At 48.9% G+C, this 13,591-nt stretch overlaps 1 pseudogene; it reads right to left on the bottom strand.

The window, feature by feature from the left end:
- Positions 1–4,919: 4,919 nt before the first annotated feature.
- LOC131381788 (transcription factor NF-E4-like) lies at positions 4,920–10,443 on the bottom strand (annotated as a pseudogene).
- Between the last annotated feature and the right edge of the window lie 3,148 nt (positions 10,444–13,591).

Raw genomic sequence — 13,591 nt, 5'->3', positions numbered from 1 at the left:
TTTTTTTTTTTTTTTTTTTTTGAGACGGAGTCTCGCTCTGTCACCCAGGCTGGAGTGCAGTGGCGCAGTCTCGGCTCACTGCAAGCTTCGCCTCCCGGGTTCACGCCATTCTCCTGCCTCAGCCTCTCCGAGTAGCTGGGACTACAGGCGCCCGCCACCACGCCCGGCTAATTTTTTGTATTTTTAGTAGAGACGGGGTTTCACTGTGGTCTCGATCTCCTGACCTCGTGATCCGCCCGCCTCGGCCTCCCAAAGTGCTGGGATTACAAGCGTGAGCCACCGCGCCCGGCCCAACATGTTATTATTTTGACTTATTTCCACAAGCAGCGAGCAGCCAGAGCCTTTTTTTGCTGGTTACAATCGGGCTATAGATTATCCATCTTGAGGCAATCTGTAAGTGGGGGAGAATTTCACAGCTGGACCTGCAGGCCTGGTGTGTTTTTAATCAACCCCTGGAATTTCCTAACAAGCATATGGTTAGATAAAGGTGCTTGGAGTAAGGAACTGTGCAGTGGAAAAGGGAAGGGACTGCAGTTTCAAAGTACATTTCAAGGCTATATTTTAAGACTAAGGAAAAAAAGGTTTTTACAGTTTGTTTCAAGGTTGTATCTTGAGACTGGAAAGAAAGGAGGAAAGAAATAAGTTTTAAAATGCATTTTGAAACTCAGCTACTCACATTTAGTCAAGAATCTAGAGTGTTACTGGGTGTGGTGGCTCATGCCTGTAATCCCAGCACTTTGGGAGGCTGAGGCGGGCTAATTGCTTGAGCACAGGAATTTGAGACCAGCCTGGACAACATGGCAAAAACCTGTCTCCACAAAAAAATACAAAAATTAACCAGGTGTGGTGGTGTGCACCTGTGGTTCCAGCTACTCGGGAGGCTTAGGCAGGAGGTTCACCTGAGCCTGGGAGGTCGAGGCTGCAGTGAACCTCGATCATGCCACTGCACTCCAGCCTGTGTGACAGTAAGACCCTGTCTAAAAACAAAAAACAACAAAAAAGAATCTAGAGTGTTAAAGCTGAAAGAGACACAGTAGGTTGTCCGGAGCCCTCCTTTGGCCAGGGGGGACAACTTAGTTCAATGTTTTATCTAAGGTTACAGAGTTTGGGCTGAACCGAGTTTCCTGCAACCTCATTCAGTTCTGGGGCTGATCCCGCGGTCGCCAAGGCAGGTGAGGATGCAGAGGCAGGGACTGTAAGTGCCTTGCCCTCAGACTGCCTCAGCAGGGCGGCGGTGAAGCCACGCTGCTCACCAGTCCTCACGGTGGCTTCAAGCTGGAGGAGGAGTAAGCCTCATAGATGCAGTCACGTTTCTGAGAGGATGGGCCAGTCTGAGAATACTGAATGAGTGAGTGGTGTTGTCGTTTTTGGCAGGTTGAAGGTGGGTGAAATTTTTCTGAGCTGGGTTTTAAGAAGCAGGAAGAAGCAAATTACTTTTCTGCATCTTGTGGCTGGTTGGGAAGAAGTTTATGACAAAGGCATGGCTGAAGCCAGGCAGTTTCCTCCCCGCCTGGGCGCCTCTCCCTCAGCTCCAGGTGGAGCCTGGAGCGCTGCTCTAGAGGGTGGGCTTTCCCCAGGCTGTGCTCAGTCTCAGGGCGTGGCTCAAGGCAGGACATCTGCTGAGCCTCAGGCCTGACAGTAACAGTGAAGTGAAGACACATCCAGAGAAGAAAACAAAGGTTTTTAAAGGAAGACTCTGGTCTGTTTTGAAATGGGGTCGGGGAGAAGGGACTTTGGGAGAGGAGGGTTTCCCTTGCCTGGAAATGCTAGGAGCCACTCTTGCCACCCATGCCCTCTCCTTTGCCCAGTCAGAGCCACCGCAGCCACCAGCCCCATGGGAAAGGGGCTTAGGACAATCCAGGATACCGTAGCTCTGCTGCCCTGTGGCCATCAAGCCCCCTCTTGTCTCCTCAGAAGGGCAGCTATTTTTGCAATCCCAAAGCATCACTTTGGGGATGGGTTTAATCCAGCCGTGCTGCAGCAGAGGCTCAGGCAGGGTCCAGGTCTGAGTATGGTGGTGCATCCCAGTCCATAGTGGTCTTGATAACTGAATTGACTTTCTGGCATAAGTCATGGAAACACCATTTGTGCGCCACTAACTTGGGGGTATTCAGTTCTCCCAACTCCAATCTCCGATCTGCCTGTTTTCCAGAGAGTTCTGCAAGTGCTCTCTAGGGAGATGCAGCGGTGGGCCCTGCCCGGATTCCAGTCTCAACACTGCTGCGTGGCTCTGAGCAATTTCCTAGGAGTCTGTAGAAGCGGCTCCAGGGCACCGCGCTGGGGCTGCCTGGGCAGAGGTGCAGCTGTGCCTGCAAGCCCTTAACCTGAGCCGGGGGGATGGAGGGGTGAGGGCTGGGAGTGGCGAGGGACGCTTTTTCTTCAAGATTTTATCTGTACGTCAACCTGCCCTCCCTCTGGGAGATGATGATCAGGCCAGCAGAACAAGACTCAGGAGCTTTCCTATGACTGGGAAGAACAACTTGCATTATTCACCATTTACCTCCCGTGGCACCTGCTGAAATGCCAGGCCCTCTTGGAAGAGCTTGGCACATAGCAGCTCACTGAATCTTCACGATCACCCTGCAAAGGAGGCAAAATCCTCATGCCCATTTTACAGATGGGCCATGCAGTGATAGAAGAAGTTGCTGAGGGACACGCAGCAGACCCAAGATTTCAATTCAGGCAGCCTGTCCAGAGTCTGGGCATTTCATAGTGCGTGGAACTGCTATATACTAACAGAGTAATTAAAGGCATTGAAAGGTTCTTGTATTGGTTCGAACCCCAAGAGCGTGCCAGCAGACAACACAAGGCGGTGTGGAGCAACACGCTGTTTTAATGAGCGCCTGGGTGCTGGCGGGCTGAGGCCTAAAATGGTGTCAGCACCAAATGAGGACGGGGCAGGGGTTTTATAGTCCTTTGCAAACAGGAAGTGTCCCAGTCTGACATGACTGCTACATAGTACCCGGATGGCCTCTCTCTCCATCCTCAGGGGTACGTGTCTTCCGGCCAGCCCTCTTCCTGTCTCTGCTTCTCGCTGACGCACACTGCTGGTGCAAGTGGCCTCGCGCCTCGGGGCTGGGCCTGAGAAGGGAGGAGTTCTTCATCCCCCCAAGCTTTCAGGCCCTGGGGAGAATCTTTCATTCCTGTCTGTTTGGTTATAGAAAAAGGGAAAAGGGGCGACTGTCTCAATAACTACTTCAGTCGTGACATAGGGGGTGGCGTGGGCACCTCAAAAAAAAAGAAAAAACTTAATTTTGGGGGTATTCTTGAGAGATGGGTTGGTATCCATGGTGTCGTTGTAGCAGGGGCATCGTCTGGATTGTCTGGCAGTTAACTGTAGTTTCTTTTTTCTTTTCTTTTCTTTTCTTTTCTTTTCTTTTTTTTTGAGACAGAGTCTCGCTCTGTCGCCCAGGCTGGAGTGCAGTGGCACAATCTCGGCTCACTGCAAGCTCCGCCTCCCGGGTTCACATCATTCTCCTGCCTCAGCCTCCCGATTAGCTGGGACTACAGGAGCCTGCCACCCCCAGCTAATTTTTTGTATTTTTAGTAGAGATGAGGTTTCACCATGTTAGCCAGGATGGTCTCGATCTCCTGACCTCATGATCCGCCCGCCTCAGCCTCCCCAAGTGCTGGGATTACAGGCATGAGCCACCGCACCCGGCCAACTGTAGTTTCAACAAGAGTTTTAATGGCTCTCATTATCAGTGGGATAACACGGGAGCAACAGGAGGACCCCAATGATGAAGATTACTGTCCCTACCAGCGTTTTAAATCCTCCTAAATTAGAGAACCACCCTCCTAGAAGGTTTGTCGGGTCCCATCCCTTCCAGGTTTGGACTGGTACATGGGCTACTTTTCTGTTGTTTGAAGCGATTTCTAGAACCGCTTTTCCGTTATCGTCTATGTTAAGACAGCGATTGGAGATATTAAACTTACCACAGACCGCACCCCCTTCTGCTAATAAGTAGTCTAGTGCCAGCGTGTTTTGATAAATTGCCGCGCGCATTTGGTTTTGTTGTTGCGCGAGCATTTCCAGGGCTGAGGCGGTTTGGTTAGTGATTATCTCTAGAGCAGCCTGTAGTCTAATATTCTATTTAGCATATATGTGGGAGTGCGATAACCCCGTGAACCATCCTCAGTCCAGGTGGCAGGACCGTAATATTCGATGATCCGTTGCGGAGGCCACTCGTCCTCTCGCCGTCTTTGGCTTCCTCCTGCCTTTAAGGACTGTTTTTCTCTGTTTAAGTTATCGTACGCAGGGACCCCGAGGGTGTCGGGGTTTTCCCACGTAAAGGCAAAGAGGTTTTGGGAATCAGGGTGTAAAGGAATTGTGAAAAAAGCATCCTTTAGGTTTAGAACAGAAAAATGGGTGGTATTGGAGGGAATTGTGGAAAGTAAAGTGTATGGGTGAGGAACTACTGGACATATTGGGAGTACAGCTTGGTTAATGAGCCTGAGGTCTGGGACTAAGCGATAAGTTCCATCTGGTTTTTTAACAGGTAGAATTGATGTGTTAAAAGGGGAGTCTGTTGGGCGGAGTAGGTGACTGACGAGGAGCCGAGAAATCATAGGCTTTAGGCTTATGAGAGCTGCTTGGGGGATGGGATACTGCTTCTGTGATAGGAACTGGGTGGGCTCTTTAAGGGTAATGCGGACGGGGGTGTGGTGTTTTGCGACTGAGGGTGTGGAAGTATCCTAGAAGCGGAGTTGGGCATGAGGGCAGGATTAAGAGTGAGTGAGGGAAAAGGCGTGAAGGGAGCAGAAGAGTGGAGGGAGGCTCAGGGTTTGGAGACTTGTCTGTCAATTCCCACAACAGAGACTTGGGAGGACTGGGTGGGTCCTGAAAAATTAGGTAAAGCAGAGTAGGTTGCCCTGGTATTAATTTAAAAAACATACTGGCCTACCTGCCACCATCAGGGTTACCCTTGGCTCGCATGAAGCGATGGTAGTTGCTGGGGCGTCCATTCCAGGGCACCGTCAAGTCTTCAGCAGCAAGACCAATGAGAGTAGGAGGTTTTGGCTGGCTCAGGAAGGGATGGGGGCGGTCCTTACAGGGGCTGCTCAGAGTCCAACTTCCAGTGGGGTTTTCTGCAGAGGGGGCATGGCCTGGTGGGCTTACCCGGGTTTGGGCATTGTCTGGACCAGTGGCCTACATTGCCACACTTGAAACAGGTGCCAGGTGGAGGTGGATTACCAGGAGGCTTCCGCGTGGAGCCACAGCCCCGTGGGCCTGCAGGGCCCCTGATGGCAGAGGCAAGCATTTGAAACTCTGCCTGTTTTTGCCTTTTACTTTCCTTATCGTGATTGTTAAAGACTTTGAAGGATAAATTAAGAAGGTCTAGTTGTGGGGTTTGATGGCTGTCATCAACCTTATGAAGCTTGTGCCAGATATCGGGGTGGATTGGGAGATGAATCGAAGGTTTAAAATAGTGGTTCCTTCTGGGCTGGCTGGGTCTAGGTTGGTATACTTTCTCATGGCTTCAGTTAAACGACCGAGAAAAAGGGCTGGGTTTTTGTCGGGACCTTGGGTGATTTCTGAAAATTTTTCATCGTTGCCTGCTTTATGGGCACCCTTTTTGAGTCCTGCAAGGAGACACACAATCATGTGGTCTCGATGGCGGCATCCAGAAGCCCCGTCTTGATAATTCTAGGGGAGGGGGGTCCTGTGTGGGGACTGCCTCTGCGCCAGTAGGCTGGGCAGGAGCCTGGTGATGAATTGTATCAGCATGTGCCTGAGTTAGGGTCCAGATATGGTCTCAGTCTTCTGGGGTGAGGGTGGAAGAGAGGATAACGTAGAGGTCATGCCAGGTTACTTCATAAGACTGGGTGAGGTATGAAACTCTAATATAAGAGGTAGGGTCTTCTGGAAATAAACCAAGTCTTTTGTTAATTTGAGAGAGATCAGTGAGGGAGAAGGGAACATGAACTCTAACAATGCCTTCAGTTCCTGCTACTTCCCGAAGAGGGCGCTGAAGTAAGGGTTGGGCATGGGCCGAAGATGGCGCCTGAGCGAGTATGGGCGGGAGAGAAGGAAAAGCCGGAAGTGGTTCCTGCTGAGGGTTTGACGGGGGAAGGGGGGTTGAGTTAATGCAGCGGAGGATAGATAGGGGCGTAAGGTGGCGGGATGGGTTTACAGGCCTCAGGAGAGAGGGCGGTGATGAAAGCGAATGGGGACAGGCAATACTAGAATTGTCCTGAGGAGGGGACGGGGTAGGAAAAGAAGTGGATACTGCTGACTGGGAAGGTGGCAGCTGAGAAGGTAAAGAGGAGGCTTGGGGGGTTAAAGAAGACGGTTGAGAGGGAGAGGAAGGGGTGGGCAGCAGTCTGCTGGATCAAATGAGGAAAAAGAGGTAGGGTTGGGAGGAGAAACGCGATCAAGGTGGCGAGAATGGAGGAGAAGAAACAGGCAAGAACAGCAGAGGTCGGGTTGTGATCTGAGTGCAAAAAGGCCTGGATATAAGGACATAAGGAATTTCTCCCCATTTCTCCAGTCGTTGGCAATAATTGCTTAAGTCAGGTAAAATTGTAAAGTCGAATGTTCCATTTGCTGGCCATTTGGACCCGTTATCTAATTGGTACTGTGGCCAGACTGAATTGAAAAAAGACAAGGCGCTTAGGGCGGATATCTTGCCTGAGGCCTCAGGTTTGCAGGTTTTTATGGGGTAGCCTAGCGGGCTGTCCTTCGGAAAGGAAGACTGAGAATTTCCCATAACAGAGGGTAGGCTCAAGAGAACAGGGAAAAGGAGACCGTCCTGGACGGCCGGAAGGAGATGATAAAAGGAGCAGTCATCACCGCTGCCTTTTTCGTTCCTGAAAAGGGATCAAATGGCTTAGAGGCGACCCCCTAAGACCAGATGATCAGCGAGTGCCTGGCACACGCCGGAGCCTTCTTGGACCAACGTTGGATTTTTGGGCCAGAGAAACCAAGAGAAGCCGTGTGGATTTTTCCCTGTTAACGGGGCTGCCGGGAAACTTACAGGTAGGCAAGATCAGTGACTGATGTGCATGCACAGAGTGGCGACTGGAGACTGAGGAGCTTCCTTTGTCCAGCTGCTGTGGCCTACTCTGGGGTGCAGGGGTAGGCCCACGGGGGACACAGACCTGAGCCCCTCCTGGGTTTCGGCACCAGATTAAAGGTTCTTGTATCTGTCTGAACCCCAGGAGCGCGCCAACAAACAACACAAGGTGGTGTGGAGCAACATGCTGTTTTATTGGGCGCCTGGGTGCAGACGGTATGAGGTCTAAAATGGCGTCAGCACCAAATGAGTAGGGGCAGGGGTTTTATAGTGTCCTGTAAACAGGAAGTGTCCCAGTCTGACGGGACTGCTACGTAGTAACCAGATGGCCTCTCTCGATCTTCAGGGGTACGTGTCTTCCGGCCAGAGTAGGTGTCTTCCAGCCGGCTCCCTTCCTGCTTCTGCTGGTCGCTGACGCACGCTGCTGGCGCAAGTGGCCTTGCACCTGGGGACTGGGCCTGAGGAGGGAGGAGTTCTTCATCCCCTTAAGCTTTCAGGCCCCGGGGAGAATCTTTCAGGCATAAAGTAATGAACACTAATAAGTGATTTTTAAATTACCCTTGTGATAAGGGCTACAGATTAGGAATACATAGAGAATGTATCAGGGAATTTTCCCTTAGTCTGTAGGGTCAGAGAAGCCTTCCAAGAGAAGTAACTTTGAAAGGCAGATGTGGAAGATGAAGAAAAGGCAGCACAGGAAAGGGAGGAGGCAGGGCTGTCCATGGCTGGCAGGACTTCAGGAGGACCCATGTAGCTTTGGGAACAAGGGACGGAGCGGCAACAGGTCTTGTTGGAATGTACCTTGAGAGCCTGTCACAGCAGGGAGGTGGCAGAACCAGGTTTGCATTTTTACTTTATTTATTTATTTTTAATTTATTATTATTATTTTTTGAGACGGAGTCTTGCTCTGTTGCCCAGGCTGGAGTGCAGTGGCACGATTTTGGCCCACTGCAAGCTCCGCCTCCTGGGTTCACACCATTCTCCTGCCTCAGCCTCCCGAGTAGCTGTGACTACAGGTGCCCGCCACCATGCCCAGCTAATTTTTTGTATTTTTAGTAGAGACGGGGTTTCACCGTGTTAGCCAGGATGGTCTTGATCTCTTGACCTCGTGATCCACCCGCCTTGGCCTCCCAAAGTGCTAGGATTATAGGCATGAGCACCGTGCCCGGCCACTTTATTTATTTTTTGAGACAGGGACTCACCGTCTCATCCAGGCTGGAGTGCAGTGGCACCATCATAGCTCATTGCAGCCTTGAACTCCTGGGCGCAAGCTATCCTCCTACCTCAGCCTCCCAAGTAGCCGGGACTACAGGCATGCTCCACCATGCCTGGCTAATTTTTTAATTTATTTTTTGCAGAGACAAGGGTTCACCGTGTTGCCCAGGCTGGTCTTGAACTCCTGGCCTCAGTCTCCCAAAGTGCTGAGATTACAAGTGTGAGCCACCTTGCTGACCGAGGTTTTTATTTTTAAAGGTGGCTCTGCTGCAGTGGGGTGCAGAGGAGAGAAAAATGGGGTATAGGAGGATAGTGGGGTGCAGGGGGGAGGGGACAGTGGGGAACAAGGGAGAAGATGGTGGGATGCTGGGGAGAGGGCAGCGCTGGGGGATTTCAGGTGAGTTTCAAGGCCACTGAGCTAGGACAGGTGAGATTCCAGCATGGAGCAGTTTGGAGGCAACAATATGGGTGAAGAGAAGTACAGAGATTTGAGAAGCATTTGGGTGGCAAGCTGGGAGGCAAACTTCCAGGTTTCTATGTGAACACAGGGGCCATGTCTTGGGGAGGAAGGAATATTGCAGCAGGAGTTCAGTGTGGAACATGCAGAGTGGAAGGGTAGCCATGGCAGGAGACAGCTGAACATGCAAGTCCAAAGAACAGAGAGAGCTTTAGGCTGCTGGGGAAATGTTGGGGGTCTTGCCCTATTGCTGTAATTGAAGTTGTGAGAGTAGATGAGGTGGTCAGGGAAGAAAGCACCCACAGACAAGTGGCCGGGCGCGGTGGCTCAGGTTTGTAATCCCAGCACTTTGGGAGGTCAAGGCAGTGGATCACTTGAGCCCCGGAGTTCGAGACCAGCCTGGGCAACATGGAAAAACCTCATCTCTATAAAAAATACAAAAATTAGCTGGGTATGGTGGCATGTGCCTGTCATCCCAGCTACTCTAGAGGGTGAGGTGGAAGGATTGTTTGAGCCCAGGAGGCGGAGGATGCACTGAGCCCTTGATCATGCCACTGTACTTCAGCCTGGGTGACAGAGCAAAAACCTATATTGATATGGTTTGGCTCTGTGTCCCTACCCAAATCTCATCTCAATTTGTAATCCTTGTGTGTTGAGGGAGGAACCTGTAATCCCCATATGTCGAGGGGGGCAGGTGATTGGGTCGTGGGGGTGACCCCCATACTGTTCTGGTGATAGTGAGTGAGCTCTTGCGAGATGTGTTGGTTTTATAAGTGTTTGAACGTTCCTCCTTTGTCTCTCTCTCTCTCTCTCCTCCTTTGTCTCTCTCTCTCTCGCTGCCTTGTGAAGAAGGTGCCTGCCTCTCCTTCCACCATGATTGTGAGTTTCTTGAGGCCTCCACAGACATGTGGATCTGTGAGTTTATTAAGCCTCTTTTATTTAAAAATTACCCAGTCTCAGGTAGTATCTTTATAGCAGTGTGAAAATGGACTAATACATATAGCAAAAAAAGCAAAAACAAACAAAAAACAAAAACAGACAAGGGAGGCTGGATGCAGAGGGCTGGCTGGGTATTTAAAAGTCAAGAGGGAGTTTGTACTGTTATAAACAAAGGGTTGGATAAATAAATGGGGAGTAGATATCACCTGTGCAGAACTCCAAATGATTTACATATGATCTGCCTTCAAGGAATGGGAGCGTAACACTGCAGCCCTTAGGTATGGATTGTTTATAGTGACTGCCTCTCCATCTATACAGTGTGGAAAGGAGGAAAGAATCACTGTATAATGGACAAACCTGACAATCATTACTTGAGGCAGGTGACCAAGGCCAACATCAACAATGATAAGTCGACAGTTTGAACCCTTGAGAATGAAGTACTGAGAAGGGCACTTTACCTCTGTGGTCTTCCAACCCCAAACCTTCCTCCCCCAAAACTCTCGTCTAACCATGAGAAAATCATCAGACAGACTGGGCAAAGTGGCTCATGCCTGTAATCCCAGCACTTTGGGAGGCTGAGGCAAGAGGATCACTTGAGCCCACGAGTTCCAGACCAGCCTGGGCAACATAGTGAGATCTCGTCCCTATTTAAAAAAAAAGAAAAAAGAAAATCATCAGACAAACCTTGATTGAGGGATAGTTTACAAAATACCACAATACCTCAAAACCATCAAGGTCATCAAAAACAAGAAAGTCTGAGAAACTGTCAGTCAAGGAGAGACTAAGGAGGCAGGACAGCTGGGTACAACGAGGCATCCTAGATCGATGTCCCGGAACCATAAAGAGACATAAGGTGAAAACTGAGGAAATCTGAACAAAGCATGGACTTTAATAACGTATCTACATTGATTCATTAATTATAACATGTACCCGACAAATACATTAATAAAATACTAATAATAGAAGAAACTGAGTGCAGAGTTTATGGGAACTCTGTGCATTATCTTACCAATTTTTCTGAATGTCTAAAGCTCTCTTCTAAAAACTAAAGTTTACTTTTTAAAAAACTGATATGAAATTTTTCTCTGGCATCCTAACGTATTGTTTGGGATTCCCAAAGTGGGGAATTAATGAGATAATTTTAGTTTGGCGAATGGATGTAGCATTAAAAACATCAAGTTACATACTGAAAAGTTACTCTTTTCTTCAGCTCTTCTGGTGAGATCACACAGTGAGCCTTCTTCAGTGCTGGGATGTCTTCATGGCTTCTTTGACACTTACTAATCTCCATTATTTAATGACGACAAACTCATAGACCTAGCTGGACTCCAGTGTCTACAGTTCAATAGCATTGCTTTGTTTTGAGTTCATCTTCAGGCACCCTTTTTTTTTTTTTGAGACGGAGTCTCGCTCTGTTGCCCAGGCTGGAGTGCAGCGGCATGATCTCAGCTCACTGCAAGCTCTGCCTCCTGGGTTCATGCCATTCTCCTGCCTTAGCCTCCCGAGTAGCTGGGACTACAGGCACCTGCCACCATGCCTGGCTAATGTTTTTATTTTTTTATTTTTAGTAGAGATGGGGTTTCACCGTGTTAGCCAGGATGGTCTTGATCTCCTGACCTTGTGATCCGCCTGCCTCAGCCTCCCAAACTGTTGAGATTACAGGCGTGAGCCACCGCGCCTGGTCCTTAGACACCCTTTCTTTATGGCAAATGCTACCAGTTGTCCTTTTGTATGAGCAATCTGGAGCTTTCTTTAAAGAACTTGATTGCAGTTATTAAAAGGAAGAATATCAAGTATACTGGTTGACAATGGTGACTTTTACCTGAGCCCTGTGAGTGTGAAAACAATCCTCCTACCCTTTGTGTCCTGGAAATGGCTTCCAGCTGATAACCTACAGGTCCAAATGAACTGCCTGGAGAAGGTTTTATGATTTGTGGCTTACATCCTGTCCCTGAGTAAAAAATCTTTGCGTTGAGTTCCTCAAATCTCATCATGCCGCCCCTTCTATTCCAAAAAAGTAGCTATTAAGATTTGAAAAAAAAAAAAAACATAAAAAACGACATACCTTCCTCACAATTTGTGGACAGAGGACAGACAGAACTCAAAGTCATCCCTCTGCTCACTGGGATAAATGCGTATCTGCTGACTTCCTTTGGAAAGGCTAATCAGAAACTCAAAAGAATGCAACCCTTTGTCTCTTATCTACCTATTGCCTGGAAGCCCCCTCCTCGCTTCAAGTTGTCCTGCCTTTCCAGACTGAACCAATGGACATTTTGTATGTGCTGATTGATGTCCTATGCCTCCCTAAAATGTATAAAACTGAGCTGTGCCCCGACCACCTTGGCACATGTCATCAGGACCTCCTGAGGCTGTGTCACGGGTGTGTCTTCAACCTTGGCAAAATGAACTTCCTAAATTGACTGAGACTTGTCTCAGATACTCTCTGATTTACAAAACATTTATCAACTTATGTCTGCCTCCACAGCCTTAATTTAGTTGACACAGCAAAGAACTTCCCTTCCTCACATGACTTAGATCTCTCTAAGAGATGTCCCCTTGTTGACCTGGCACAAGGCCACACACAGACCTTCCGAATTCCCACTCATTGCCCCACAAATGATTAGGCTGATGGCCTGTACTCACTGGTCCATCAGAACAGAGTGCTTGTTAGCCAGGCTCTCCTTCTCCCAGGCCCCTGATCCTGGACCCACCCTCAGCCTGGAGCAGCAGACAGCCCCTCCGGAGAACAGGCTGGACACTGGATAAAACATTCTCTATCTACTCTGCATTCACCCCACCTCTCACCCATCCCTTCATGAGGCTCCTCCCATTTCCCCACAATTCATTCTTCTTAGCTTTAGTCACTCTTCCCTCTAGAAGAAAAGCCCCTTTCTACCCAACCTTTGAGATGCTGGCAGATTTCATGGTAGGAGCATTCTCCCTATTGAAATAGTCCCCCTCTTCCTATTACAACAGCCCCTTCCCCTTCCTCTTGTAATAATCCTTTTCTATAAAGTGACTCCTTACCAAGTCTGGAGTTTTTTTTGTACTTGACACAGTACAGGTGGTATTCGCAGTGGCGATATAATGAAAGTGGTCCGTGAATAAGAATCAGAAATGCTGTAGTCGTAAGACAAAACAAGACAGTGGTTTGGGGAGATATCTTCCCATATTCATTTTGAATCCTTGCTGCTTGGCTGGATGCTGTAATAATCATGAGCTCATGTCTTTGTCACGCAGGCTAAAAAAAGCACCTGGATTTGGGAGGTGTTTAATAATATTCTGGGTGTGGTGGTGCAAACCTGTAGTCCCAACTACTCAGGAGACTGAAGCAGGAGGATAATTTAAGCCCAGAGTTCAAGTCCAGCCTGGGTCACATTGCCAGACCTCATCTCAAAACTAAATAAACCGGCCAGGTGCCATGGCAAACACCTGTAATCCCAGCACTTTGGGAGGCCGAGGCGGACAGATCACTTGAGCCCAGGAGTTCGAGACCAACCTGGATAATGTGGTGAAACCCAGTTTCTACTAAAAATACAAAAAGTTAGCTGGCTGTGGTGGTGAGCACCTGTAGTCAGCTACTCAGGAGGCTAAGGTGGGAGGATCGCTTGAGCCCAGGGAGTTGAGGCTGCAGTGAGCCCTGATCATGCCCCTGCATTCCAGCCTGGGCAACGAGAATCAGATTCTGTCTCAAACAAAAATGAATAAATAAAAATGAATAAATATGTCTAATCAAATCATCTATTTCACATTGCATATATTGCATATGTACTTTTCTTTCTTTATGTCTTCTTTTTCTTTTCTTTTCTTTTTTTTTTTTTTTTTTTTGTTACTAGTTCTCCCTCTGTCACCCAGGCTGGAGTGCAGTGGCATGATCATGGCTTACTGCAACCTTGAACTCCTGGACTCAAGCAGTCCTCCCATTTCAGCCTCTGGACTACAGGTGTGTGCCACCACACCTGGC

Source organism: Hylobates moloch, unplaced genomic scaffold, assembly GCF_009828535.3.
Source record: "Hylobates moloch isolate HMO894 unplaced genomic scaffold, HMol_V3 SCAFFOLD_18, whole genome shotgun sequence".
Taxonomy (NCBI): Eukaryota; Metazoa; Chordata; class Mammalia; order Primates; family Hylobatidae; genus Hylobates; species Hylobates moloch.
The sequence above is the reverse complement of the archived record's forward strand: the minus strand, read 5'-3'. Positions and strand labels throughout refer to the sequence as shown.